Source organism: Pogona vitticeps, chromosome 5 (genome assembly GCF_051106095.1).
Source record: "Pogona vitticeps strain Pit_001003342236 chromosome 5, PviZW2.1, whole genome shotgun sequence".
Classification (NCBI taxonomy): Eukaryota; Metazoa; Chordata; class Lepidosauria; order Squamata; family Agamidae; genus Pogona; species Pogona vitticeps.
This window is the reverse complement of record NC_135787.1, coordinates 83,978,411-84,005,558: the sequence shown is the minus strand read 5'-3', so window position 1 is coordinate 84,005,558 and position 27,148 is coordinate 83,978,411. Positions and strand designations below refer to the sequence as shown.

At 42.1% G+C, this 27,148-nt stretch overlaps 1 protein-coding gene across 1 annotated transcript in view; it reads right to left on the bottom strand.

Annotated features, from left to right (window-relative positions):
- Nucleotides 1-27,148, bottom strand: part of DHX15 (DEAH-box helicase 15) — a 382,063-nt gene that overhangs the window by 174,769 nt on the left and 180,146 nt on the right. The gene's annotated exons all lie outside the window — the stretch shown is intronic.

Genomic DNA, 27,148 nt, shown 5'->3' with positions numbered 1-27,148 from the left:
ATGTCAAAGGGCAATACCATACTTGCAAGACAAATATAGTTTTACCCAAAGGACCTTACATTTCCTTATCATTATTTGAAATCTCTTTCCAGAAATCTAAGATTCACAACAATTGTGAACTCAATAAAGTGTAATAGTATGAATAATATAAATATATGTTCAATAATTCATCATCGTCATCATCACGATTCCTTCCTGAGGTCTGTCTCTGGCTGTTGATGGTAATCTTACTGCGATGGATCTTGGCCTCATCTGGCAAGGCAGATTAAAATCCCAAATAAGATGCAAATTCTACAAGAAGAGCTAGAAGAATCCCCATCACTTGAGTATTTCAGCTCAAATACATATAGAAGTATTTATTATAACTTCACCAGCAATTCTGGATTTGCTACACAGGTTGCTGGATAGAAGTCAGTGGGCTTTATAATGCAGTTGGTTATGCTAGGTTTTTATAATGGTATTTTCTGTGTTTAAAAAATCTATAAAAATCTTTTACTGAAACTACTAATAGTAGCTTTCAAAAAATGAGAATGACATACTGAACAATAAACATTCAGAACACATTACACACATTGTTTAGCTTGTCTGGAAAATATTATATGCTGATAATAAGAGAATATGTAATGAATGTACCTGAAAGATAGATCACTTCTAATGTGATCTTATTTTGTTCCAGTCGGCATGTTTTCAATACTGCATAGTAATGTAATGATTTATTTTCTGTAGAGTGCAAATTTACACTAATTCCAGACTTAAAATCCCATCCACAGCAATTCAAAATGAAAGAAAGTGGCAAGACTGGAGCTATTGCCCTTAGATTTATGAAGACTCTTATTTATCCTTTCAGCTATACATCTTTCCTTAGAAGACACTCCTCCTGGTACCTTTATTCCTTTATCTTTCTCAGTGTTTAGTGTACAAATTAAATTGTGAAATTTTAATCAAATGCATTTCATTTTATTTTGTCCAGTTTGACAACTATCTGAAGGGCAAGATAAAAATAGTAAAATACATTTCTAAAATGTGATGAGAGTGATCACACTTAGGCTAGAGGTGCACAATCCATGGCGTTCAGAATTCATGAGCTCCCAGTCATTTCTATATGCTCCATTCTGCCATTAATCCTTCCATGGACCATTAGGATTGCTATGTTTGCACTACTAAAAGTGTGGTGGACAAAAATACCCAAAGCAGGGCCACTGGTGGAGAAGGAGACGTTAGCTTTCCCCTCCTCAACAACCTCCAACCAAGCAAAAACACTGCTTTTGCACCACTCATGGTGGTATGGAACTAGTAATCCAGACCAGAATCACAGGAAGGGCAGGAGCATTGGGAGGTAGCAGCTTCTTTTTCCTTTCAACAATCTAAAAGCAGCCATTCTGATCATGGTTGCTGGAGGCAAGGAAAGCTATAGCTTCCCCCTTCCTCAACAACTGCAAAGTAGCTCCAGCAGTTTTGCTCAGTGTCATTGGGATAAGGTATATCGATCTATATATCCATCCACTCATTTCACACGTTAACAAGGTTATGCTCAAAATCCTACAATATAGGCTTCAGCAATATGTGGACTGAGAACTCCCAGAAGTACAAGCTGGATTTCGAAGGGGCAGAGGAACTGGAGACCAAATTGCTAACATGCACTGGATTATGGAGAAAGCCAGAGAGTTCCAGAAAAACATCTACTTCTGCTTCATTGACTACACAAAAGCCTTTGACTGTGTGGACCACAGCAAACTATGGCAAGTCCTTAAAGAAATGGGAGTGCCTGACCACCTTATCTATCTCCTGAGAAATCTATATGTGGGACAGGAAGCAACAGTTAGAACTGGATATGGAACCACTGATTGGTTCAAAATTGGGAAAGGAGTACGACAAGGCTCTATATTGTCTCCCTGCTTATTTAACTTATATGCAGAATACATCATGCAAAAAGCAGGACTGGATGAATCCCAAATTGGAATTAAGATTGCTGGAAAAAATATCAACAACCTCTGATATGCAGATGATACTACTCTGATGGCAGAAGGTGAGGAGGAATTAAAGAACCTCTTAATGAATGTTCTGAAGCTCAACATCAAAAAACTAAGATCATGGCCACTGGTCCTATCACCCCCTGGCAAATAGAAAGGGAGGATATGCAGGCAGTGATAGATTTTACTTTCTTGGGCTCCATGATCACTGCAGATGGAGAGAGCAGCCATGAAATTAAAAGATGTCTGGTTCTTGTGAGTAAAGTGATGACAAACCTCGACAGCATCTTTAAAAGCAGAGACATCACCTTGCCAACAAAGGTCCGCATAGGAAAAGCTATAGTTTTTCCAGTAGTGATGTATGGAAGTGAGAGCTGGACCATAACAAACCTATCTGTTTTGAAGGAAATCAACCATGAGTGCTCACTGGAAGGACAGATCCTGAAGCTGAGGCTCCAATACTTTGGCCATCTCATGAGAAGAGAAGACACCCTGGAAAAGACCCTGATGTTGGGAGAGTGTGAGGGAAAGAGGCGAAGTCAGTGGGAGACTGGAGGGCCTGGTGTGCTCTGGTCCATGGGGTCACGAAGAGTTGGACACAACGACTAAACAACAACACATCCATCTGTGCATGTAGGCATGCACATCTGAATAGAATCCTCCAGCTCTGCTGTCAGTAGCTGATCTTTCCTCTGAAGCCGAAACCATTGTGCACTTCTGGCTTCTGCATACCTTGTGCTGTCAAGTTGGAACAAAGTTACAGTGACCCTAATAGGACTTTCAAGGTAAGTGAAATATTTAAGAAGTGATTTTACTGGCTGGACAAGTCAGTAGTTTAGGCATATGGCTGTGGAACCAAAGGTTGGGAATTCAAATACTTGCTGTGCCTCCTGTGAGTAGAGCCAGCTAATAATCTCTGACTATCTCTTTATCTTGACTATTCATCTCCTTCACAACTTTCCTTCTCATTCTCTCTCCACTCTCCAACTCTTCTGTTCTCCTCTCTAAGTCTTCATCAACTCCTCCTTTTTCTTTTCCTCTCTCTTCATAACTGTCTAATTGACTCCGCCCCTCCTGTCTTCTCATAGGCTCCTACATTTGGGCTTCAGCTATGACAGACAGGAGTGACGTGGGCATTCCGCCACAATCGCCTACTTGAAAAACCCTGGGAAGGATCACCACAAGTCAAAATGGACTTGATGGCACATTATTGTTGTTGTCTGTGAAGATTCTCAGTCATCCAGGTGAGGTTATCTGGAAGTTGAGTCATGGCAACTTGACTTCTTTCTTATTAGGTTGAAACGTTTTGCTACTCATCCAAGTAGCAGACTGAAGAAGCTACTTGGATGAGTAGTGAAACCTAATAAAAAGGAAGTCCAGTTGCTATGGCTCAATTACCCCATAGCAGAGTGGGAATTCAAACCCAGGCCTTTTGAGTCCTAGTCCTTTACTCTATCCACTGCATCACACTGGGTATCCCAGTTCAACTTTATGTATGTTAAAAACAGGCTTGTCTTTTAAGAACCATAGGAAGTGTCTTCTGCAAGGCAGGTTCACAGCTTCCTTAACATCACATAACGAGTGCAAGTAAAACTGCCAGCACAAATTATTCTGACTTGTTCTTGTTGACAAAAAAGGATATTAAAAAAAGGATAATCCTCTAATAAAAACATTCAATCCGTATCTGGTTTCTACAGAGCACTTCATAACCTTATAATCCTCGGTTTTAATAAAATCAGTAGGCTTTTGGGTATCAGACCAGTGAGTGACAAATAGATGACAGCTCCTGGGAGGGAATTTTGTGCATTGGAGGTGGAATATCGATTTGTTACCAGCCAAGAGACTAGCTTCAAAAGATAGTGTTTTCATTTTTCACAGCTATTTTTAGGCTGCATTTTAAGCTGAAAACCTTAACTTCTGTAGAATCATAAGAACATCCCCTCCTGTGATTTTATGCTATTGCCTGCCCTCACCCTTAGACATCCCTGTCACAGGCATACCAGTATTAAATCCCAAGCAACAGATGTCCATGTCCTTTTTCTACCCACATACCTTCCAAAACAACTTACTGTATCCTGTTTAACGAGAATTGCAAACAATGCCCCACTCTCAGAAAAGCAGCCCTTCACTATCAAAAATTGCAGCATTAATCCAATTTCAAAACAATTATCTTTATGCAATTCAGATAGGGTATTCTATTCCTTCAGACGTTGCTATTAGAGACAGGGATATTCATATTCATATAAGATTTCTCCATTTTATCAAGAACTTTGTCTCCTTAGGTACAGCAACTAGAGATGGAGATATTCGTATATGAATATCCCTGCACAGGTGGTGATAATGAGGGTCCGGCCCCATGGGGCCGGATGGTCAGCTCATTGATCCACCACTGCCATGGGCTCTGCTATCCTTCCAATGACTTCAAAACTCGTGATCGGCTTGCCACTCCTGGGAGGAGGCGGGATGACAAGCCTCCCTGCCAGGTTGAAGAGTGGCTCGCCAATTGCGAACTCCAGAGTCATTGGAAGGATTGTGGCACCCGTGGCAACAATGGATCAATGAATAGACCGTCCGGCCCCATGGGGCCAGATCCTCATTATCGTCACATGTGCAAGGATATTCATATTCGTACGTATGAGAATACCCCCATCTCTAGTTGCTATACCTAATGAGACAAAATTCTTAATAAAATGGAGAACGAGTTGCACTCTCCCAGGCTTGCTGTAGCCAGCTTCAGATAACCCCCAAACCTGGTAACTCTTTCCTAGACGGTTGTTTATGTACTTCTGATAAGAAAGATGGCGTTATTGCTGTTGACAAATTGGTGCACCTGTACTCCCAGCTCTGAGAAGCAAAACATGTTGCAAGACACCCTTTGTCTTTCCCCCCAAGGTAGCAGCACTAGCACTTGGCTTTTTAACCATACCTGTGCACTGGATAAACAAGAAATTGGGCTTACACACTTATAGAAAAGCACAGATTCCTATTTAATTGGGAACTGGCCATTAGGGTCACTATAACTCTGTTCCAACTTTGATGACCAGATTAATTCAGCCACCATGTGGGTGAAGTTAGCTCTTAGTCAAATCAATACCAGTTTCCAATTAAATACATTTATTAAAGTCTTTGTCAAAAAGACACAGAGAAACAGACAGTTGTCATTAAAGTAAAATGAACATATAAACCAATAACTAGCTAAACTTACCATGACTCCAGGACTAACTCATCAGACCATTTTTCAAGAGGGGGAATCTCCCTGTCCTTGCCCATCCTATCCATCTGAGGAAAAAGGAAGACTCTGGGGGGAAATAGGTATCGCCCGCCCGGTAGACAGGATGTCTCCAAGGACTATAGGATGTCTCCAAGGACTATCTATAGCCATGAAGACCTTGCTCATGAGTTGTCCAAAGTAGCTATTTAACATGTCAGTGGGTGAGGTTTCTCTGTGTCTGGGCATCTCTTGTGTAAGAAACATTTCTAAAAAGTAGGTAACAGAGGGAAATGTTGACTGTCAGATGGCCATCCTTTGGATATTGCTTCAGGGCCACTGCCCTGGCCAGGATCCAGGAATAACAGCAGAATGCCCTGTATAAAACTGCATGATTCCATAAGCCAGGTTAACCTGGAAATATGTCCTAAAAATTTCAATAACCTATTTAAAACTGCTTTCTAGAAGAAGAAAAAGTGAAAAAAACACCAAGATAAATGTGAAAATGAAGCTCATGATATGGTGCAAAAGCTGGTCGTTTGTTAGGTATTGTACATGGCACATATTGTACATGTATGCGCTTCACTTCTACCCTGGCAAGTTCTCCACATATATGAAAATCTGTAAAATGTGAATATATTTCTCCATTTTTACTTCAAGGTTCTTGTCTGTATCAGATTGCGAAGCTTGTTGTTATTGTTCTGCATTCAAATCTGTTTCATAAATCTTTCTGCCTTATAAACATACACATGATGAAATGGGCGCAGTTTACCCACTGGTTAAACAATGCTGTTGATCTTTGAACATATCCATTTTTAAAATATGTGGTATTTCTGAACATATATGAGGCAGTGCTGAAAAGTACTGAGCCTTTCCCAGAAAAAATTGATCTAGGAAGCTATAAATTGCAGGGTGTATTGGCTAATTTGTCTGTATTCAATGATACAAAAATCAGCTACCTATGATTTTAACTTATCTTTCATGTTCAGGTCCAAAGTGAACGTGGCAGCACCTCCAGAAAAGTTCAATGTGGAAGAGCATAGGACCATAATCAATTTCCTCTTTCTCCAAGGGAAAGGATTCAGTAGGGTTGACTAACAGATCAATGTGTATAGGTGCACGATCCTAAGAACAAGAAGAGATTACATGAGACCCCAGCACCCATATAGCTTCTCAGTGCTTCTATCTCCCCCCCAATTTTATTTTTTAAAATGACTTTGTTTCAGTCCCCTCATGCTCTCTAAGACATACTAAAGAGGGCAAGTTTACCATGCTTTAAGTCACACCAGCACCCCTTGATTCCCCACATTCCATTTCCTCCCCCCCCAAATTGGTTGTGCCCTACTTCTAATAATACTTTCCATACATTTTATTGAATCGTATTAATGTGGTATATAGAGGGATGTGGTGGCATTGCGGGCTAAACCGCAGAAGCCTTTGTGTGCTGCAGGGTCAGAAGACCAGCAGTCGTAAGATCGAATCCATGCGATGGAGTGAGTTCCCATCGCTTTGTCCCAGCTCCTTGCCAACCTAGCAGTTTGAAAGCATGTAAATGCGAGTAGATAAATAGGTACCATCTTGGTGGGAAGGTAAACAGTGTTCCATGTATAGCCGTGCTGGCAACGTGACAACGGAAACTGTCTTTGGACAAACGCTGGCTCTACAGCTTGGAAATGGGGATGAGCGCCGTCAAACACGACTGACTAAAATGTCAAGGGGAACCTTTACCTTTACCTAATGTGGTATATATACTTGGATGGATGTCCCAATGTGTTTTAACATTACTGATTCATTTTCTCCTTTTTGAATCATTATGGCTGGCTACACCGTGGTACAAATTTATTTTCTCTCTTGTTTTCTGATGCACTGAAGCCCCTTACTATAACTTTTTAAAAATGATAAGTTGATATGTCGGATAGGAGTACCTGTTCAGTGAAATTTCCTTTGTTGCACCAGCACATGTGGAAGAACTGTACTGCATTCAATGGGCCCAGCACCCCCCCCCCCATCCAAGGCTATGTCACTTGCCAGATAGTAGGTGGAGTGATGCAACATCTAACAATGCCCTGGCATATCTGGCTGTTGACATATGTTTGCCTACATACTGACATGTCGGCTGTGAAGATTTAAAAAAATGTATATAGCAGGCAGTAATGGTGGCTGCCTTCCCCAATGATTTGGCTTCAGAAAGAATCAATAGGGCTGTGCACGCATGTCATACCGCTAAGGAATATATCGAAACACCATCAGAACAAAATAATAAAAGCCTCCTGGTGAGGGGGAAATAAACCACAGTTACACTGCTAGCCGGGTTAGTGAGTTGGTAATGGTTGTGTGTCATGTGACCGGAAATTTCTACAAGGACCTAACAGGGGTATAATTAGGGAACATTTGTCTCGAGTGATCACTTACTTATTTGTTACAGGTATATCTGCTTTTACACCAGGGAACTCAGAATAACATCCAGGGATCTGCCCTCCTCATGTTATGCTCATGTAGGTTGAGCTAAGAAGTAATGACCTTCACAGAGCTTCACAGCCAAATTGGGATTGGAACTTAAGCTTGGACAGTCAAAGTCCAACACTGTGTGTGTATTTGTTTGTTTGAACAAGCATTCTAAGTCTTCTTTCTCCCATGCCTTCAAGATAAGAAACTGCAAATATGCATGCAATGTTTACACAAACAGCAACAACAGAAACAAAAGAAGGCCAACACATCAATGATCTCATTTGTAACTACATACCAATCCGTATTGTACACTAGACAACACTATTAATAAGATCATCTGAAGGGAAAAACAATGGTGTGGTAGCTAGGAGCACTACCCTGGGAACTCAAACCCCAAAAAGCGCTATGTGACAGTGAAAATAATTTCATTAGGATGGAGGAAGGCATGAAACAGGTTTTCATCCTTTGTACCTGCTGGGTCAGTGTGACACAAATGTGACTGCTGGACTTCTGATAAGATCTAATTGTTATGTGCCATCAAGTCCCATTTGACTTATCATGACCCTAATAAAGCTTTCGATATATATATATATATAATATAAAATATTTGAGGATTGGTATTATTATTGCCATCCCAAATGCATTTCCATGGTGGAGTGGGAATTTAAACCCAGATCTCTTGAGTCCTAGTCCATCACTCTATCCACTACAGCACATTCACTCACCTAAAAGATGTAATACCTCAGTCTTTTTCCACAAGTTTATTTTTGTTTTTTTATAGTTAAAATGAGGCGTTTCTTCCACTGGGAGTCCTATTCACTGGCTCTTTAAAAAGGCATTCCCAAAAGCGGAATTTAAATAAACTTCCCCAGTGCTTATGAAAAACTCATGAAATAAAAAGATCTTAAGGCCACAAGAGAGGTCCAGACCCTCTGAAGTGTCAGGCTGTAAATAGGATTTAGGACATTGAATTAACCAAGACAATGGAAAAATAATTAACACATACTGCTAGACTTCATTAGTCTCCCAGGGTTTAAATTATGCTTGCAACATCAACACATTAAAGTGAATACTGTTTAAAAAGGTGGGAAGCCACGTTGTAATAAACATTTCCGGAGAAATAACAATGCCCCTTTTCTCACTGCATAATTGCCTTCCAGATACATCTATTGAATATCATTCTAATATCTGAACACCCTCTGAAAATTTCTTTAGATATGAATGCACAAACTTTGCTACCTGTTGTGTCTGTGCATTCATTCAAAGCAACTCTCGCCCTTAACACCCACATCTTTGCTGACAAATGAAGTTTTATAAGCTATGAGAACATAAGCTGACTGCCATCTTGAGCTATAAGAATCTAGGTATTCAAACATGCCTGCTAGTATAGAAGACATTAAAAGCCTCCCTATGATTTCCTACCACTGCCCCTCAAGGAAGAATACAACAGTGATGCGGTCCACAGAGGTTCAACTTCACTACAAGCAGGCAAAGCAACATAGCCTGTGCTAGCGATTAGTTCTGAGGCACCACCACAGACTGGGGCAAGGATTCCCTTGGTCCCTCTGGCAAGAAGTAACAAGGTGCTGTGTAGCAATGATGGCAGGGAAAGGGGGTGGGGTGCCAGTGCTTTTCTTTTGACTCAGGGCAGAGAAGGAAGAGAACAGAGAAGATGCTGGATAAGACATCTCATTTCATCAGCCTATGGTGAAACTGGAACACACAGCAGCCCCAGAGGTTTCCTCCCCTATAGTGAAAGATGGATGCTGCAACTTTAGATAAGGGAGAACCTATGTCTCTACAATAGCTGTCCCAGTGCTTTCCAACCTTTTCCAAGTTGCAAATCCCTTTTATAATAGCCAACTAACCTGCAACCCCCCCCCCCATATTTGTATAAATAGGTCATTGTCATCATTCCCCAACATGGCGGCACCATCAATGTGGCTTCCTCCTGATCCTGCCATTGATTCCACCACCACCACTCCAAAACTGGGGAGGGAACAGGCTGGGGGAAGTTAAAGTTAGGGAGAAGGGAAAGCAAAGGATTTCCAAAATGGGTCAGGGGATGGAAACACATTGTGGTACCCAAGGAAGGGGCAAAACCTTTGTAGAGAGAGGATCACCCTCAGGAACCAGCACAAAGCTTTCCTTGCACCTATTACAGAAGAGGTGGGCCATTTGTTCTTCTGTCCACCTCCTGGGGGTTTGTACTATATGTGAAGGTATTTTCTCCCCACCCCCCTTTTCCTCCCTTTCTTTAGGCTCTCCAGAAGTGAATGTAATAATTAAAATTGACAGGTTACCTACCTGTAATTGTGGTTCTTCGAGTGGACCTCTGTGATTCACACTGTGGGTAATCTGTGCGTGCACGGAGCCTCTTCGGAATATTCTAGCGCTTCTGTGGTAGAAAAAAAGATACATTACTGCAGACCCCTCCCCCTTGGTATATGTACCCCTCAATTAGGTCAACTGCTGCATAAAGCAAATAGGGCGTGACAGAGGGGAGGCCGGGTCAGGATGTGTCAATCAGAGAGGTCCACTTCTTCTTCGTGGCCTCTGTGAATCACACTGTGGGTGACTAACAAGCCTTCTTACCTGGATGGAGGGTGTCATGCGTGGATGGTTGCAACCATGTGGCAGAGGCACAGACATCTGGCAGAGGAAAGGCCGTAGATGTCCCCAACATCCTAGTAGAATGGGAGCGGATACTTTGTGGGACGGGAAGTTGGGCCGGCTGATAAGTGAGCTGAATGGTGAAAGCAACCCATTTGGATATCCTCTGTGAGGTGACTTGAAGACCTTTAGCAGGAAGTTGATAGCTGACAAAAAGTCAAGCTGAGCATCTGAAGGGTTGTGTACAGGCTATGTAAAAGGCAAGAGCCCTTCTCACATCCAAAGTATGGAGGAATTTTTCTTGAGGAGTAGCTGGAGATGGGAAGAAAGACCAAAGGTTAGGATGAGTGGAACTGGGAGACAACTTTGGGTAGAAAAGAAATATCTACGAAGAGTTTAACCTTATCTGGGTAAAACTGGAGATAAGGGTAGTCAGATCCTAAGGCTGCCAGCTCACTAGCACGTTGTAATAGCCACAAGGAACACCATTTTAAAGGTGAGTAGCCTCAGGTCAGTTGATGCAAGGGGCTCAAACAGAGTCCTTGTAAGTCACTGAAGGGCTAACCTCAGAATCCATTGAGGTGGTGGCAGATGTACGTCAGGATACATGTGTGATAGTCCTTTGAGGAAGCGTTTTAGAGTGGGGTGTCTGAAAAATTTAGCTGCTGAAAAAATTGGAGGCTGATGAGCAACAATTGCTGAAAGGTAGACATTTAGAGAGGAAAGGAAATGGCCGTTAGTTTTCTGCTGTAATGAAAAACGAAGAACTGTGGTAAGTGGAGGATTGGTTGAAGGTAGTGATAACGCAGAAGGAAATGATTGAATCTTTTCCCATTTATACATGTAAGCGTTTCTGATTGAAGGTTTCTTTGTTTGATGAAGGGCATTTATTAGGGAGGCAGAATCCTGCACACTGCCAAGTGAAGGGCAGGGAGGTCTGGGTGTAGAATTTGACCTTTGTGTTGTGTCAGTAGGTGAGGCAGGCGGGGCAGGTGATGAATGACAGACAACAGCTGGTGGAGAACCGGGAACCATTGCTGTCATGGCCACCATGGGGCTATCAGGATAGCATTGGACTTGTCCTGTTGAAGATGGACTACAACCTTGTGAACAAGCAGGAACGGTGGAAATAGATAAATGAGGGTCTTGGGCCAACGGTGTGGAAATTAAAGGCTTTTTTCTCCACCCAAAGAATATGTTTCTTATGCATACACATGCACACTAACTTAATATTCTTGAGAGGTCAAGCATGAAATTATTCGTGAGGGCTTTCACGGCCGGGATCTAATGGTTGTTGTGGGTTTTTCAGGCTCTTTGGCCGTGTTCTGAAGGTTGCTCTTCCTAACGTTTCGCCAGTCTCTGTGGCCGGCATCTTCAGAGGACAGCACTCTGTGCTCTGGTGCAGTTGGCTTTGGGAGTGCAGTATTTATGGCTGTGAGATAGGCCTTTGTCTTTTCCTGTAGATGGGTGATTAGTGTGTATTGTTGTGGGTGTATTGTTGTGCTAAGGAGAAGAGATTATCTGTTCCTGTGGTTGAAGGGTGTCATTAGCTGGTCTTTTGTGTGTAGTGATCCCCTGTCCTTGTGGCTGGGTAGAGTTCGTTGACCTTTCGCACAGTGTATTTTTGAGAGTTGGGAGCCAGTAGGGATATGCCCTACTGGATCTTGGACAATATACATATGTGCCTGCCATTAAAAATTGGATTTGTTCATTAAAAATATTAAATAGGAAGTAAATCCCTAAGTTGCTTATTCAGAAGTCAAACAACTTTGAAAATCTATAAACAGTTCCATGAATAAAGTTGCATGTGGACTTTGGTCAAAACTTGCATTCCATGGTCTAGGCTATCTCAGAGGTTTTAAGAAAAAAACACAAACAAAAAACACTAATAAAAAAAGATAAAAACATGGTGGTGCCTTAAAGACTAACTGTTAGATTTTAATGTGATCTTTCATGAACAAATTCACTGCTTCAGATATAATAGGAGAGAGATATTATATGGAAAGTATTTACACTTGGCATCAAAATACAAAGATTGTGGTTGGGTGGTTATCAATAAAGTCAATCAGTATTTAACAGTGGAGTGATGACCTCTTTGATATACAATACAGGTATATTCCATTGAAACTTGTACTGTAAAGGATGTAAGAACCTCTGTCATGAATAGCAATGGTAGAATATTAATAATACTGAGGAGACAGGCCTTTTTCAGTTACTAATGACCTTTTCTTTATAGGAGGTTGTCTGGGGTAATTCACACATCACAATTATGTGTGACTTATCCCAGGCAATGGATGACCACAAGAGCAACATGGCAATGAGTTAAGACTCTCTGGTTTACCTTTGACATTTTTTAGGTGGATCTGTTGAGAAAGAATTTCTGTCTGACACAGTGCATTACAATCATTGCAATGTTCATATTTGTATTGCCCTAAAAAGTCTTGGCTTATATTGAGTCCACTGAGATAGGTATCTTTCATATATATATATATATATATTTTAATCTCAGCTGTCTCTCTCTGAATTCTTGTTCCATCATTTCTTTTTCCCCAAATGGCCACTTTTAGATCGTGTGTAGAAAGTCCTGGTGAATTAAAAGGATGTGAAATGAATTTCTCTCCTGATATCTGATTTGTATCCATTAATTGTTTTGCATAGAAAGTCCCATTTGTCCTATGTAGAATTAATGGACACAAATCAGACATCAGGAATGGCAACACAAAGAAACCCAGTTCATATCATTTTAATTTACCAAGATTTTCTACACATGATCTAAAAGTGGCCAGAAGAAAATAAAGAGAAGGTGGAAACAGTATACCAAAGACATATGTAGAAAGGGCAAAAGGATGACAGAGTCTTTTGAAAAGGAATCCTATGATGTTGAACCTGCAGCTCTAGAAAGAGAGTGAAAGCTGTTCTGAAAGCATTAGGAAGAAAAAAATCACCAAGGGTAGATAGAATACCAATCGAACTGTTTCAAGCGATGGAGACTGAATCTATCAAAATTCTAACAAGACTATGTCAAAAAATATGGAAAACAAAACATTGGCTCGCAGACTGGAAACATTCAATATACATTCCAGTCCATAAGAAAGGAGATGCCAAGGAGTGCAGTTAACTATATGTACTACTATTGCTTTAATATCCATCTTACTGACAGAAAACAGCAATGACTTTCAGTGAAAGTGAAAGAAGCGGTTGCCAAAGTAAGACTGCAATTGAACATTAACACAAAATGCATGAGTACAGAAGAATTGTACAGTTTTAACTGTAACAGCCACCTTATACCTCACAAAGGAGCCGTTACGTCACACTCAGTCACTCTTCGTTTCCACTGCCACCAACCATTCCCTCAAATAAAGCTTCAGGCCAAAGTATGGTTTCAAAATAAAAACTTAGGTTTATTGTATACAAACAAAAGGAATGGTAAATCACTTGAATATAAATAATACTTTAATCACTATAATAATATAACATTCACACACACTCTCTCACAGACCCTCACTATGTAGCACAGTTCTTATCTCTCAGTATCTCCAAGCCCTAACCGTCCCTAACTCCCTCTCTCAACCCTATCTCAAAGCCCTATCTCAAAGCCCTATCTGCCTCACTCACACCATTCATTCCCCTTATATACAACAGCTCCACCCCTTATGTCCCACCCTCTGTCACGCCATTGGCAGATGACACACAGCTTCAGCAGTGACGGGCAGGTGATGTCATAGCTGTATGTGACAATGAAGTAAATGAAATAGCCATAGGTTTTGTATACCTTGGTTCAATCATCAAGCCACATGGAGATTGAAGCTGAGAAATCAGAAGACTGAGAAAATATCAAGTGTAAGTGTGTGTCACCGGTGACTAAAATTAAGAACATCCACATTCTTGTATTCCCAATCACCAGCACTACCAGAAATACAAGTACGTGGGTCCTAGAGCATATCAAACCTGAACTATCTCTGGAAGCAAAAATGTGGAAACCAAGGATGTCCTACTTTGGATACAGCATGAGAAGGCAGGACTCTCTGAAAAAACAACACAACACCCAACAATACTGTTGGGAAAAGGGTAAGGCAGCAGGAAAAGAGGAAGATCAAATAAGAGATGGACTGACTCCCTAAAGGAACCACAGGCTTGAGTTTACAAGACCTGAGCAGGGCAGTCGAGGACAGGACATTTTGGAGATGGCTCATTCACAGGATTGCCATAAGTCAGAGGCAACTTGACAGCACATAATAGCACCAAATGGCACACTATATCAGGAGATAAGGTAGGTGACTAGTGTGTAGGAGTACATCAGTTGTGCACCTCAATCCAAAGGAAGGCAGGCTGGCTCCATTTGCGTTGAGGTTCTGATGAACACCCAAATTACATTGTTGTATGTGGTCCATGGTTTTTGAAAGTGGTTTTAAAATGGGCTTTTAACATTTTCAATTTGTTATAGATAATATTTTATCTGGGCTACTGTACATTACATTGGAAAAATAGACAGAAAAGTGAAAATATGAATAGATAAACATTTTATAAGGATGCACACATTTTGGAAGGAAACCCTATTTAGGGCAATGCAAATTGTTCCCAAACAAACCGGGAAGGCTAGAGCTCTGCACTGCGGCTGGATAGGAGCTTCTCAAGGTTGCGTCCAAGGAGAAGAAAATGACATTATCTGTCTAGGGCAGTGGTTCCCAAGCTTGAGTTACCCAGGTGTTCTTGGACTACAATTCCCAGAAGCCTTTACCACCCGCTCTGCTGTCCAGGGTTTTTGTGAATTGCAATCCAAGAAGACATGGATTACTCAAGGTTGGGAACTACTGGTCTAGGGGGAAGAATAATGTAATATAAGAAAAATTCTGCTTGACATCAGTCAAAACATAGATTTCATCATCTCAGCCGCCTAGAGTGGTCTGGTAGTCCAGATAGGCGGGGTATAAATCAAATAAATAATAATAAAATAATAATAATAATAATAATCTCACATTTTTCCATGTCATGGAAACAAATTCTTTTTTGGACAACATTTCCTAGAATATCTTGGCTCAAGAATTCTGGGGGTCATACTTATTAAGCCCTGCATTTTTCTGAACCAATTTTGACCTTGTGGTCGGTTTATTTTCTTTTGTACATGTCAAAGTCAATCTTTTCAGTTGCTCTGGACTGAAATGGTGCTCATATTTAGATGACGGTAATATCCCTCCAACTGTTCCTTATCAAAATTGCTCCTGCCTCTTTTGTAATCCTTGCAAAGGATTTATCCCTACCTCATAGTTCGAAGGAATTTAAAGAATGTTCTAGCTAGCAAGCCTTGGTCTATGTTAATCAATTAAAAAAAGTGAACTGTGAGCTGGAAAGTTTCTTGTTAGAATTTTACCTCAGGCATGAACTTAATAGGCTGACCATAAGGAAAACTGTTGTCTCTTGGCTGTGTATCCGCACCAGAAATCTAGGGATCATATCACTGCTCTTACGAAGTAAAGACTGCTTGTAGAGTCTACTGAGATCATCATGAAGCACTTTGAGCATTTACAAGGCTGCTAAAAAGAGAAAACTATAACAAACAGAAAATGCATTTAGAATATCTGAAAAGTGTTCATGCAGCTGCTGAGTGAATACTTCCAAATACTGTATTGGTAGATGTGTTTTTTCTGTTTCTCATGGTCTGTGCTATACATGCCCATTCTAAAATAAGTCCCATTATGTTCAGTGGAACATACTCCCAGGCAAATGTATAAAGGATTATACTGACTCAGATATGTGATTCAGGCAGTCCTTTATGACTAAGCAATGAGACCAGCAAATGAAGCTTGTGCTTGCCTTCCGATAACCAGTCACAAAACATGCTAATCTGTAAACAGTAGGAAATGCAGAAAACTCCTGCTGCAACAATCAGACTTCTCAACACATATGACTATCATCAGTCATGAGTGTCATAGGGGATACTCCCCCCAAATCTAATTCTCATCTTTATTTAAATGTACACAGATACATCTTAGATACATACACACTCCGCCTACACAGGAAGAAGTGCAGGTAGAGTGAACACCGAGACTAGTGAGAGCAGTGAGAGACTAGCAGGCTCTTTGCTCCTCCATCCCAAATTATATCGGCAGACACTCCTGCTGTCTATACCATACAGTTTGGTCCTCTCACCCATGTATTCACCATTCACACAATTCCTCATATACCCACCTGTGTGTCACTACTTACCCATCCCATTTACATCTATTGGAGACAAAAAATTAATTAATTGTGTGTTTGCCCAGTTTCCCAATGGACATGCTGGCTGAGATTTTGAGAAACAAAACAAAACCCATTCCTAAAGTTCCTGAGTTCTGATTTTTCTGGCCTTATCTCCTGTCACAACATTTGCCATTCCCCTTTCTCATGTTCTCCATGCCTGGACCTATCCACCATTCTCTAGGTCCTTTCAACTGCCTGGTCACTCTTGAAAACACAGGCAGCTAATGCTATGTACAGATTCATGAATTAAAAAACTATTGCCCGTGGCTAGATATAACCCTTCAAAAAAGACCTGGTTGATTGCTACAGAGACTATGATTGCCCAGACTGCATGCGACACGCAGGTAGACAAGCCAGCCATTGCCAGAGGTTTTGCCATCAAAGTTTTTAATTTAGATGAATGTAATAATATGATTTAACAACAACAACAACAACCATCATCATCATCATCACCATCACCATCATCTCCTTGGGCACAGGCCTTGTTGAGGCAGAGGGGTCTGCATGCTTAAGTGAGGTTGGGAGCTATGCTGGCGGCAGTGTTATTACAGGAAGGGTCTCCCAACTCAGACAGGTCTCAGCTGGGAAGCCAGACCAACTGTGTCCACCAGACATCAGTTATGAGGAAAAGAAATAAACAGAAATCTATACTGGATTGGTCATTGCCCGGGTCAACAAGGACCGACCGGGTCAGATGCTATAGCCTCTAGCCATTTGGTGACAATGGGCTACTGTGCTCAGCAAACCCTGTTGAGGAACCAGGACAGGTTGCTGCAAAACTACTGGAACAATGTAAATGCAAAACTTGGACTCCCACTGAAAATCAAGAATTTATGAATTGTTATTACAAGGCAAACCCAATAACCCGTGGTTTTCAAAAAAGAACGATGGAAATTTGGAAAAGGAAACTCCCATACGGTGGCATAACTGAACAATAATTAATGGACCAGAGAAGGTTTATCATCCGGAGTAAAGTGTTTTCAGAACTGGAATTGCAAGAACTAGAAAAATCAACACAAATGAAAATTGAAATGATTAAGGGGAAAGTAAAGGCTGTGAAAAATTGGTCCAGATGAGCTGCACAGATTTTGGTTAAAGCATTTAACAAGTCCCCATTAAAGTATAGCAGTGCAATTTAATCACTTACTCCAAAATTCTACAACTGAAGATTGGATGACAACAGGCCACACATTTCTGTTAATAAAAGATAATCAAAAGGGTAATGAACCCAGTAATTGTTGACCAATTACATGCCTTCCAACAATGTTCAAGCTCCTCACAGGAGTACTGGCAAGATCAATATTTAATTATTTAACTGAAAACTTCCTATACCCAACTGAACAGAAAGGGAACTTTAAAAAGTCAAGCGGCACAAAAGATTTATTGATAAATGATATTGAAGAATGCAAAAAGATGAAAAACAAACCTTAACATGGTGTGGATAGATGATAAAAAGGCATGTGACTCATTGCCACAAAACTGGATTAACACCTGGCTAAAAATATTTGGGATTAGTAAATGTGACAAACCCAGACCTACTGGGATCTGCCACACGTTACACTAAGCTGCCACCAACCATTCCCTGTAAGAAGTCACACAGACCAGGGATGGATTTTTAAACAATAAAAAGAATAAGGTTTATTTTAAATACACACAGGGAAAAATAAACAATCAGGTGAATAGGATAAAGTAACGTGGCTTATTCTCACTCATACAAGCATACAGTTTGGTTCACACAGAACCCTTAACTTGAAGCACAGACCCTGAACCTATCAGTTCTGGCTAACCAACAGACACCTGAACCTATCAGGTTGGTACTCTGACACACAGAAGTACCCTGTCTGACACACAGACTCCCACAACAGCTTCTTCTTCCCAGCTGCTGCTTCGTCACATCCCAGCGTCTCTCAGCATCTCTCTCTCACCACACAGGCATCACATATTTATACAGTACAGCCCCTCCTCCTGATGTCCCGCCTTCCACTCCCCATAGGATGGAACTTTCCCTCCAAACCCATGACAGACAGGTAACATCAGTGCTGTATGTAACACCTCCCCTCTTTATAAGTTGTTTTGTAGGGGGAAAGCTAAGGTGCTTTTCACCAAAAAACAACCTGTATAAAACACACAACAACAGTTATACATACCATATTATACTTACTTATACTTACATTCTAAGTTAAACCATAGCAAATAGGCATTTAAACATTTACCATATACATTACATCAATTTACCTTTATTCATACAAACCAAATTCAAAAAACAGGTACATTTAACTTTTTGTCATCCATATATACACATAGTCCATGTTCTTTCGCCGTCTTCATTCTTCAGGTCTTCTTGATAAGGCGTCAGCAACACAGTTCACTGACCCTCTGACCACCTTCACTTCAAAGTCATAGTCCTGTAGGTTTAAAGCCCACCTCATAAGTTTGCTATTGTGGGTTTTCATTGTCTTTAACCATTGCAATGGTGAATGGTCAGTACACAGAGTAAAATGTCTTCCCCAGATGTAAGGCTTGGCCTTCTGGATCGCGTAGACTATGGCCAAACACTCCTTCTCCACGGTTGCCAAATGTCTCTCACCTTTTTGAAGTTTCCTACTCAGGTAGGACACGGGATGCTGGTCACCATTCTCATCCTCCTGGCACAGAACTGCTCCTACCCCGCTGTTAGACGCATCGGTGTAGATGATGAACTCCCGGTCGAAGTCTGGAGCCCGCAGGACTGGATAGTTGATTAGCGCCTCCTTCAACCTCTGGAACGCCGCCTCACAGTCGCTGGTCCACGGGATGCGGTCATCAGCCTTCTTCCTCGTCAGATCGGTCAGCGGAGCCGCAACCTCGCTAAACCTCGGGATGAACTTTCTGTAGTAGCCCACCAACCCAAGAAATGATTTGACCTTTTTCTTGGTGTTGGGTCTAGGCCAATCACGAACTGCTTCTATTTTGGCCTCCAGGGGTTTTATCATTCCTCCCCCTACCATGTGACCCAAGTATTTTATTTCTGGGCTACCCAGCTGACACTTGCTGGCCTTTACTGTTAGCCCTGCTGCACTTAACCTCTGCAGCACTAACTCCAGGTGTAACAGGTGATCTTCCCAGGTATTACTGAAGATCCCTATGTCGTCAATGTAGGCCACTGTAAAGTCACTGAGCCCTGCTAAGGTCTGGTCCATCAGCCTTTGGAATGTGGCTGGTGCATTTCTGAGACCAAAGCTCAGGACTCGAAACTCATAGAGACCAAAAGGGCTGCAAAAGGCAGTCTTTTCTTGATCCCTGGGATCAATTCTTAATTGCCAATATCCCTTTACCAGGTCCAATGATGAGATGAACCGACAACCCCCTATGGTTTCAATCAGGTTGTCTAGCCTGGGCATTGGGTAAGCATCAGGAGTGGTTACACGGTTTAATTTCCTGTAATCAACACAAAACCTAATGCTCCCATCAGGCTTGTCCACAAGGACTATCGGAGAGGACCAAGGACTAGAAGAGGGGACGATTATGTTCTCCCTAAGCATCTCGTCCAGCTCCTTCCGCACCTTGTCCCTATAGGGTCCCGTTACTCGGTATGGGGATACTGCCTGCGGGGGTGCATCCCCTGTGTGGATCCGATGCATCACTCCCTTCACTATCCCCGGCTTGTTTGAAAACACCTGTTGATATTTACTAAGCAGCATTTTTAGTTCTTGCTGCTGGTCTTGGGTGAGTGCAGGACTGATCTTTACCTCCTCTGGGTTGTATTTTACTTCCCCTCTACCCTCCCAGAAGGGTAATTCCGCTTCCTCACTCTCAGCTGCTTTTATAGCAAATAGAACCCTCTGTTCCCCTCTGTAGTAGGGTTTTAGGGCATTCACATGAACCACCCTCCTTGCTTGGTTCTTCTCCTGCTCTATAAGGTAGTTCAGGTCTGACATCTTGGAAATGACCCTATATGGTCCTGCCCATTTGAGCTGCAGTTTATTTTCTCTGCAGGGCCTAAGCCAAAGCACTTCCTCCCCTGGGTCAAAGTGCCTCTCTCTAGCTTTGTGGTCATACCATGTTTTCTGTCTGACCTTCTGAGCTTGCAGGTTTTCTGCTGCCAGCTCTAGATTTCTCCTTAGGTCATTCATCAAGGTGTCTATGTATGTCACAACGTCTTGTGGGTCATCCTGGGTGATCTGCTCCCAATTTTGTTTGATCAAATCAAGGGGCCCTTTCACCCCTAAGTGTGCAGCAGACATGTCAGAGTGACCCCTTTGTAAGATCATGGGGCGATCCTTTTCAGGTACCACCAGCTGACTTCTGATCCCATCTCCCCCTTTTGAGATATTCCTCAGGGTTTCTCTATATAAAATCCCCTTTTCCTCCAGAAATCTCACTGGGGTTTCAGGTGTTAGCTGGGCGTCAGTCACCTGTTCAAAACACTTTTGGAGAGTGGCGTCTGCCTTTTGCTCCTGTCCAAATCTGCTGTCTGTGGTTAAGGTTTCCACCACAGCTTCTGAACTCCCCTCTGCTTCCGTCTCTGGCTCATCATTACCCCCCTGAACTGTCCCCGTGGTGGCTTGTGAGCGTGTAATCACTAGCACCCGTTTCACATGTTCAGCCAGGTCATTTCCCACGAGCACGGCTGCTGGCAGAGTCGATGAAATCGCTAGCCGCCAATCTCCCCTCCAGCCTTGAAAGTTGACAGGTACCTCTGCTACTGGCAGAGAGATTACCTGCCCCTCAATCCCTGCCACCTTCATGCTCTCATTTGGGATTATAAACTCCCTAGGAATAATATCTGGATGGCACAGGGTTACCTGGGAACAAGTGTCCCGCAGCCCCCTATACTGACGGTCAAGTATTCCTACGTCCACCCCGGCTGTCTCAAACAACTGAGAATCTGTTTTTACCAGCAAGCAGCGCTTTACCTCCACAAGAGGACCATTTTCCTCAGCCTGATCAGCAGAGGTAGCTGTTCCAGACTGAGTAGCCATGGCAACTGGCTCCCTCAGTGACACTGAGCCTTGCTCTTTCTGGACACAGAACACAGCTTTTGGCTTGGTCCCACTAGACTCCTGAGGCACCATTCCTTTTAGCTGCTTCAATTTCTCACACTCTGAGATTAGATGACCCTTTCCCTGACAGAAATAACATTTTCTGGTGTATTTTGATTCTCTCTCCTCTTGTTTTGGTTTTCCCTCCAAAATCTGAGGTCTTAGTTTCATGTCTGAGGGCTTCCCTTCACCATGGGCTCCTCCCCCTTGCTGGCTTTTCCCTGGTCCCTGAGAGTACTTGCTGTAGGTTTCTTTGGGTTTACCCACAGATTTCCCCTCACCCAAGGGCTTTCTTATTTGGGAAATAAAATCTGCGACCTCCGCGGCTTCTGCCACAGATTTCGGTTTCCTTTCCCTCACCTGGAATTTCAATTCCCCATGCAGGACTGAATAGAACTGTTCCAGTGCTATCAAATCTTTAAGCTGCTCATATGTCTCTGTCCCCTCCTGCGATAGCCATTTCTCAAGCAGCCTCACCAATTGGGCCCCCACTTGGGTAAAAGTCTGCTCTGGCTTCTTGGTGAGGGACCTGAATCTTTGTCTCAGCTGCTCCGCATTTATCCCATGTCTGGCAAACACCAGTTTTTTAAACTCTGCAAAATCTTTCATCAGTTCCTCAGGCATCTCGGCATAAACCTCAGCCAAGCTACCACTGATTAAAGATCGCATGATGGTCATCTTCTCAGTTTCCCTCACTGAGAAGTCCACAAACGCTCTTTCCACTAAGGAAAAGAACACCTCAGGACAATCTCCCTTGTGGTACACAGGGAATTTCTTCAGATCAGCCTTAGACAATTGGCCTCCCTCAGAATCCCTATTGTTATTATTGTTCTGATTCATCAGTTCCAGTTTTCTTAATTCAAACGCCATTTTCTCTCTCTGCAATTCCAATTCAAATTGTCTTTGCCTTTCCCTTTCCCTTTCCTCCATTTCCCTCACCCTCAGTTCATGCTGTTGGGCTAGGAGTATCTTTCTGAGTTCTGGGTTCTGCTCTCCTGTGCTGTCACCTTGCACTGAGCCAAATTCATCCTCAGAACCTTGGTCAATCTGGGGGTCTTTCACTTCACTCATTTCGGCCATCTGGCTTCGAGTCAAGGGCATAATCCCCCCTCAGAACAGGCTGCTTTAAAAAGTCAAGCCTCAAAATAAAACGACCACTTTTTTCCTTCTTGCCTCAGAACCAGCTCTCCCTAGAGACTGCTGCTGTTCTTCAGCACTAAACTTGCAACAGTAGCGAGTCAGAGCCTACCCCCCTCTGCTGGGCCTCTCAGCTGGCAAGCTAGATCACTGTTACTACGCAGTTTTGCCTCAGCTTTTTCCCGCCAAAACTAGGCTACCTCAGAGCACCTTAATCTAAGTCTCCCCAGTTGGCACGTTCTTCTACTAGCGCACCTCCCCGTGAGGTACACCTAGAAGATTACCTACGCGCCTCAGACTGTCCCTGACTAGACCCCCCTTGCTCTGGGCACACTTGCCAAGGCTTTGCTGGACCGCTGGACAACTGGACCAGTCGTATCCCACACGCTGGACACCAATCAATGTGACAAACCCAGACCTACTGGGATCTGCCACACGTTACACTAAGCTGCCACCAACCATTCCCTGTAAGAAGTCACACAGACCAGGGATGGATTTTTAAACAATAAAAAGAATAAGGTTTATTTTAAATACACACAGGGAAAAATAAACAATCAGGTGAATAGGATAAAGTAACGTGGCTTATTCTCACTCATACAAGCATACAGTTTGGTTCACACAGAACCCTTAACTTGAAGCACAGACCCTGAACCTATCAGTTCTGGCTAACCAACAGACACCTGAACCTATCAGGTTGGTACTCTGACACACAGAAGTACCCTGTCTGACACACAGACTCCCACAACAGCTTCTTCTTCCCAGCTGCTGCTTCGTCACATCCCAGCGTCTCTCAGCATCTCTCTCTCACCACACAGGCATCACATATTTATACAGTACAGCCCCTCCTCCTGATGTCCCGCCTTCCACTCCCCATAGGATGGAACTTTCCCTCCAAACCCATGACAGACAGGTAACATCAGTGCTGTATGTAACAGTAAAAACATTCAGAAGTTCCTCAAGAAAAATGTGGAAAAATGGGAAACTGTCTTAATGGTCTATGGTGAAGAAATTGGCAAAATTACTATCAAAAGAGGAATATTTTGAAGGGGATTCTTTATCACCACTGCTGTGTAACATTTCACAAATTCCCATGTCAATAATTTTAAATAAAATTGGATTGGGCTATCATATTTCAGAACAAGCAGGGAACATCAATAATCTGTTATACATGGATGACCTAAAACTATATGCAAAAGGTTCCACGGAGACAGAATCATTGCCAAACACAGTGCAGATATTTAGTGAAGATATCCAAATGAAATTTGGAATTGACAAATGTGCAGCTCTGTCTATACACCGTGGCAAGATCCAAATGCTAAATGGAATAGAGTTTCAAAATGGCAACATTATAAAATCACTCTCAGGTGATGAAAATTGTATATACCTTGGAATCGTGCACACAAAAGTTAAACAATAGACAGAAAGGGAATATATCAAAAGATTGTGGAAAATCTTAAAGTCAAATTTAAATGGTGGAAATACAATCAAAGCCATAAACACATGGGCAGTTCTGGTAATTAGATACCCAGCTGGAATAATTGATTGGACTCAAAAGGAATTAGATTAATTAATAGAAGCTAATAAACATACATCATGCACTACATCCAAAAGGTGATGTGGACAGATTATACTTGCCACGAAAAATCGGTAGCTGTGGATTACTGCAAATACAGCAGATAGTAGAGGAGGAAAAAGAAGCCTAAGTGATTATATCAGTAGAAGCAAATATTCCTTACAGCAGTGAAAATGGAGAATATTTTGAAAACAACAGAAACAAAGGCTCGATATAAGAAACAACAATTTGAAAATAAATGAAACAGATGGGAAAATAAACCACTACATGGACAATGCCTGAGAAATATTGATGGAAAGCATGATCATAATTCAACATGGGCATGGCTAAAACTGGGGACCCTCAAGAAAGGAACCAAAGGCTGGATTTTGCTGCACAAGAACTAGCACTCTAAAACCAACATGATGAGAGCTAAGATCCAAGGAATTAGTGCTAACAGCAAATGCCGAATCTGCCAAGAAAAAGATGAAACTGTCACACCTCATCTGTGCATGTCCAAATATTGCACAAACAGATTACAAAATTATACATGACAGAGTAGCAAAATTCGTGCACTGGTCATTATTCAAAAAATATAACTTGCCAGCCTTCAACACCCATGGGAACATCAGATAGAGAAGGTATCAGAAAATGAGGGAGTCAAGATCTTGTGGGATTTCTGAATCCAAACAATATCTTGAACATTACACACCAGACGTACAGTAATAGAACAAAGAAATGTCTCAATCATTCACATTGCAATTCTGGGGGATGCCAGAGTTGAAAATAAAGAATTGATAATACTAACTGTGACGTGTGCCATGACGTCACATGCCTGTCTTGGCTAAGGCTGGAGTTTCCTGGCCTATGGCAGGGCAGGAGGTGGGTCTTAAAGGGGTGGAGTTAATGTATATAAGGGTGAAGTGCAAAGATATAGATAGATAGAGGGCTGAGAGAGGGCTTGAAAGAAGATCTGTAGACAGGATTAGATATAGGTTAGGTAATTGAGTGTTAAGTAACAAAGAACTGTGCAGGGTTAAGGTCTGAGAAATATAGTGTGACAAGTGATTCTTTTACTCAGTGATTTCCATTTTATTTTTGTATTCAATAAATCATCATTTTTATTTTGAAATCCATACTAAGTCTGAAGTGTCAGGTTTATGTGTGGTTGGTGGCAGCGAAGTTGTGTATGTGTGTGTGAAGGATCGTGACCTGTCATCTCTTGTGGGGACGTAGGAGGAGGTGGCAGTCGCAACACTAACAAATACCATACATAATACCGTACAATTGCACTCATTTCCCAAAATAGCAAGGTTATGCTCAAAATCCTACAAGGTAGACTTCAGCAGTATGTGGACTGAAAACTCCCAGAAGTACAAGCTGGATTTCGAAGGCGCAGAGGAACTAGAGACCAAATTGCTAACATCCACTTGATTATGGAGAAAGCCAGAGAGTTCCAGAAAAAAAATCTACTTCTGCTTCATTGACTATGCAAAAGCCTTTCACTGTGTGGACCACAATAAACTATGGCAAGTTCTTAAAGAAATGGGAGTGCCTGACCACCTTATCTACTTCCTGAGAAATTTATATGTGGGGCAGGAAGCAACAATTAGAACAGCATATGGAACAACTGATTGGTTCAAAATTGGGAAAGGAGTACGACAAGGCTGTATATTGTCCTGCTGTTTATTTAACTTATATGCAGAATACATCATGCGAAAGGCCGGACTGGAGGAATCCCAAGCCAGAATTAAGACTGCCGGAAGAAATATCAACAACCTCTGATATGCAGATGATACCACTCTGATGGCTGAAAGTGAGGAGGAATTAAAGAACCTCTTAATGAGGGTGAAAGAGGAGAGCACCAAAAATGGTTTGAAGCTCAACATAAAAAAAACTAAGATCATGGCTACTGGTGCCATCACCTCCTGGCAAGTAGAAGGGGAAGATGTAGAGGCAGTGACAGATTTTACCTTCTTGGGCTCCATGATCATTGCAGATGGTGACAGCAGCCACAAAATTCAAAGACGCCTGCTTCTTGAGAGAAAAGCAATGACAAACCTAGCCAGCATCTTAAAAAGCAGAGACATCACCTTGTCGACCAAGGTCTGCAAAGTCAAAGCTGTGGTTTTCCCTGTAGTGATGTATGGAAGTGAGAGCTGGACCATAAAGAAGGCTGACCACCAAAGAATTGATGCTTTTGAATTGTCGAGCTGGAGGAGACTTTTGAGAGTCCCCTGGACTGCAAGGAGAACAAACCTATCCATTCTGAAGGAAATCAACCCTGAGTGCTCACTGGAAGGACAGATCCTGAAGCTGAGGCTCCAGTACTTTGGCCATCTCATGAGAATAGAAGACTCCCTGGAAAAGACCCTGAGGTTGGGAAAGTGTGAAGGCAAGAGGAGAAGGGGACATCAGAGGACGAGATGGTTGGACAGTGTCATCGAAGCTACCAACATGAATTTGACCCAACTCCGGGAGGCAGTGGAAGACAGGAGGACCTGGCGTGCTCTGATCCCTGGGATCACCAAGAGTTAGACATGACTTAATGACTAAACAGCAACAACAAATTCTAACAAAATATAGAGATCTGGAAATTGAAACATCTTGGATGTGGATGAAACACACTTTAGTGGTCCCCATAGTCGTTGGGGCTTTGGGAAGAATATCAAGAAATTTCACACAGTACTATAAAGCAGCTGCAGATCTCAGAAATCACACCATCAGAGCTAAAAAAACCGGAAATATTAGGAATAACATACTGTGTTTTCCCGAAAATAAGACAGAGTCTTATATTAATTTTTGCTCCAAAAAAAGCATTAGGGCTTATTTTCAGGTGATGTTTTATTTCTTTCATCTACATTTATTCAAATACAGTCATGTCATCTTCTTCTGGTTGCTGCACAATGGTGGCAGGCTGGGTTTCACTTAACTGGGGCTTATTTTTTGGGTAGGGCTTATA